This window comes from Musca autumnalis, unplaced genomic scaffold (assembly GCF_047663935.1).
Source record: "Musca autumnalis isolate F117 unplaced genomic scaffold, ASM4766393v1 scaffold_2, whole genome shotgun sequence".
Lineage (NCBI taxonomy): Eukaryota > Metazoa > Arthropoda > Insecta > Diptera > Muscidae > Musca > Musca autumnalis.
In genome coordinates, this window is record NW_027411755.1 from 197,975,740 (window position 1) to 197,980,392 (window position 4,653).

Consider the following 4,653-nt stretch of genomic DNA (forward strand, 5'->3'; position numbering starts at 1 on the left):
GTCCAAACCCCGTAGAGTGATACAGGGAGTTCCCCAAGATGGGGTGATATCGACGGAACTGTTTAACCTCTACCTCTCCTGTATTCCGCCCCCCTCCAGACGGCATCGAGATCGTAACGTATGCGGATTGCACGATCCTGGCGTCAGGTACCTTCCCTGATGACATCTGTGAGAGACTGAACACCTATTTAACAGATCTTACCACCTTTTTCCACTCCAGGAATATGCAGATTTCCACCACAAACCTACAGCCGCTCTGTTCACCACATCGACAGCGCAGTTTGGACGAGAGTTGAATGTCATGGTCGACGGTAGCAGAATTCCGACCACAAACTGCCCCAAAATTTTAGTCATGCGCACACGCCACAGCTATCAGCGACAAACATAAAAGCAGGAACAAAGTCATCAAGTCCCTAGCCGGCAGCACTTGGGGTGCAGATAAAGAAACCTTGTTGACCACATATAACACGATAGGTCGGTCTGTTGTAAGCTATGCGGCTCCAGTTTGGTCCCCGCGATTATGGCATACGAATTGGAAAAAGATTCAAACCTGTCAGAATGCCGCCCTTAGAACAGCAACAGGGTGCCTCCTGAAGTCTTCAGTGGACCATCTACATGAGGAGGCAAAGATTCTTCCAGTAAAGCAACATAATGAGATGCTTTCGTTGCAGTACTTGCTTGGGTATTACCGTGAGAGCCATCCCAATCACCATCTGCTGGCTAGGCCCTACACATTTAGGCATATCAGGAAGGATATTTATGCTCTAGAGTGGGAGGTCCAACAATATAGGAGAGAACCCCTAGATCAACAGGCATATAAAGCAGGTTTAAGTAGTATTCACACGGATGCAGTTGCTAAGGCCATAAGCAAATATAGTGTGAATAAAGTTCTCGGAGTACATACCCCATCTATCGCAGCTGAGGAGCGTCAGCTGCCACGACAAACCAGAGTAGTTTTGGCTCAACTACGCTTAGGATATTGCAGTCGCCTAAATTCTTATTGGGCCCAGTATGCGGCAAGGGCCCGCACGACACAAAGCACCTTTTTTACTGCCCCGCCAAACCTACTCATCTAACTCCAGTGGATCTGTGGCTACATCCCATCGAAGCAACCATTTTCCTGGAACTGGAATAGGACCCAGAGCCAGATTGAACAGAAGAACGAACATACAAACATAATAATAAACACTGTTACAACAACAACAAAAATTGTTTCAACTAAAATTGTGAAAGGAAACAAATTATTCAATTTTAATTAAAAGTATTTTATGGTGGAGGGTATATAAAAATTCGGTCAGGTCGAACTTAACGACGTTTTACCCGTTAGATATTTATTAAGAGAATAGAAATTATTGGCTTAATTTTAAATATTGGAGTTTGATGGGTTTCGAGAGTCGAGGTTAGTTGCTTTCAAACCGTAATTTCTTGAAATCGCCTTTTCAATTTTTGTCGCTGGTTGGGACTACAGGGCATTGGTATACTAAGTTTTGGACTTAAAAAATTGTGACGCCGGAAGTCGGACCTCGTTTCCGGCTCACAATCTGATATATATATAATTGTATGTAAAGGATAACTACCTATAAGTGAATTATACTTTATTTTGAATTCAACAAATACTTTGCGTTTTATGTTGCCAGGGTAAGGTTCTCGGTGTCGTCGATTGAATTCCAAAACAACTTACAGTTGTACTAGCAGCGACACCAAGATTAACACCAATAGCCTCAACAGCTGAATAGGCGTCAACAAAAACCCGCATGCTTATATCCATAGGCATTGATGTAAACAAGCAACAACTGGAGTGCGCCGGCTCATGGGTACGTCGGACTTGAAAAACAAGTAGCAACAACTCGTGTGCTTTGACTTGGGTACGCCGGACTTGTAAACAAGTCGGACTCGTAAACAAGTCGAACTTGTAAACAAGAAGCAACAACTAGCGTGCTTCGACTACTGGGTACGTCGGACCTGAAAAACAAGTAGCAACAACTCGTTTGCTTTGACTTTGGGTACGCCAGACTCGTAAACAAGTTCGACTTGTAAACAAGAAGGACTTGTAAACAAGTAACAACAACTCGCGTGCTTTGACTTTGGGTACGCCGGACTCGTAAACAAGTTGGACTTGTAAACAAGTAACAACAACTTGTGTGCTTTGATTTTGGATTTGTAAACAGGTCGGACTTGTAAACAAGAAACAACAACTTATATGGTAGGCTCCAGGACGTTATGTTACAACTGGCGTCTGGTTGCCGTATAAAAGGGGTGGCGAACTTACAGGAGGGATTAGTCAGGGTGCAACCGTGCGAACCTGTAGCAACGAGGATCCAGAGAAAATCCAGGTGAGTAGAGTGGAAAGTGAATTGTGCGGACTTAGTGTGAACGGCGTAGAAGGCGAGTTTCCGTAAGCCGCCTCCTGAGGACCTCCCGAGCACTGGTGAGTTTTCATAAGCCACCATCACAAGAAAAACCGAAGCCCCAAACCAAGACAAAAGAAGACGAGTTTCCGTAAGCCGCCTTCTGAGGACCTCCCGAGCACTGATGAGTTTTCTTAAACTACCATCACAAGAAAAACCGGAGCCCCAAAACCACGACAAAGGAGGCGAGTTTTCCCTAAGCCACTTCTCTAGTACAGCCCGAGAACCGGTGAGTTGTGAGTAGCCACCGTCACAAGGAAACCCAGTGTACCCCAGTACAAGACGACGGAGGTGAGTTTCCCACGTCACCCCCATCTATGAGTACATACTCGACTGTGAACGTGAGTTCAGAACCCCCGACGGAGCCCAGCTATTTGAGGACTAAGTGTAGATCGTATAATAAATTCCAATAAACCTGGTTAATCTACCCCTACAACCCTAACTCTCTTTATTCCTGTCAGTGAAAAAATAAATTTCTGTGACGAATTCTGGCCACCGTGAGCTAACCTCAGCCAACAGAGCCGGAGGTGTCGTTACAAAATGTTAAAAATTTTTGTATTCAAAATAAACTTAAAATATTGGTAAGGGGCATATAAAAACGCTTTTATTTTATAACGGAAAAATATTGTTTTGGAAAACAAGATTTTTTTTTTTAAATTAGCGTCCAAAATTGCATAATCCAATACTGTGGTCAATAAATAAATAAAAAAATTATAAATCGCAATCAATTTCAATTTAATATTGGTTTTTATTGATTATTTCTTTCTTCTTTTTACAAAATACAACTTAAAAAGAAAAAAATGATAATACATAAAAAATAATAAAGCATATTTATCCACATTTTTCTATTTTGTAAAATAAAGTGTTTTGTTGTTGAATCAGTAAGTCAAAGAAAAAAACAGAACAAATTGGGAGATAGTAATTCGTTGATTGACATTTAAAAAAGACGCAAAAAAATAATACTTAAAACTAAATCTTTATTTTTCATAAAGGACTTAAACACATGGAAAATTATAATAACTGACATAGAATATTTTGGAAATAAGACAAAAACAAAGCGAATGTTAAATAATGGAATAAACGAAAAATGGAATAAAGATTGGAATTTGAAAGAAAAATCTATATAGACATCAAATAAGGAGGAATAGGATTTGGTTTATTAAGACTTATAGCCCTGTTTCACTAAGACGATTCGAACGCTTAATTCGTTCAAACTACTACCAAACTTCTGTTTATTTTATTTATTTATTATTTATTATATAATTGCTTTATTTTCAATCAAACAAATATTTCCTACAACAGCAGGAGTTTGTTAGTACTTCGAACGAATTTGAATTCAACTCGTCTTATAAAAACAGGCCATTAGACCACTTGTCCTTCAACTTTTCATTTCTAAAGACTTATATTCAGAAATATTTCTACAGATGGCCTTTTTAAAGACCTTCACAGTGGTTTAAGGCTTAAACAACCAATTTATATATGGGTCCATCAATTAATTGGGAGGTCGGTTTATAATATATTTTATATGCATTTATATATAAATCTATATAGTATTTAAATTTGACAAAGAACAATTTTTATTATAATAATAAAGATGAAGAAAAATCAGGTTTTTATCTTTGCTGTGGGAAAATTTTCATTATTGTTTTTTTATATAGGCTAACATTATACATTTCGTTAATATTTGTTTTTCATTTTTTTTTTAATATAAATCTAAACTAGAATTAAATAATAATAATTAATAATTATATTTATTTTGTTTAATTATTTCTTTCATTGTTTCCTGCAAACAAAGTAAAGGGGGAATTACAAAAGAAATGCATGGTTTTTCATGTGGAAGAAATTTTTTAATACAAGAAGACAGAAATTAACACTCAACTCGAGAAAATTGTAATTAAACTAAACTTTTTTTTGTAAAAAAACATAAATTGTACACATTTGTTGTTATTACATTTATAAACTAAGATAATCCCCTATATCTTCTAATTAATACATTTTAAATTAAATATTTCTTCTTGGAATTAATATGCAAAGACCTTTTAAATGGCCTTTTTGTTCAGTTAATTTTAGGTTTGCTTTCAAAAAAATCATTGTTTCAAATTTCATTTAATAAAAAATAATTTTCGAGAAGTCCTTCCATTTTTTTCTTTAGTGTTACTTTTCTTTTAGGTATGGGTGTTTTTTCTTTTTCTATATATAGGTGTGTGTTTGTTTGTGTGTGTGTGTAATTTTATCTTAAAAACAA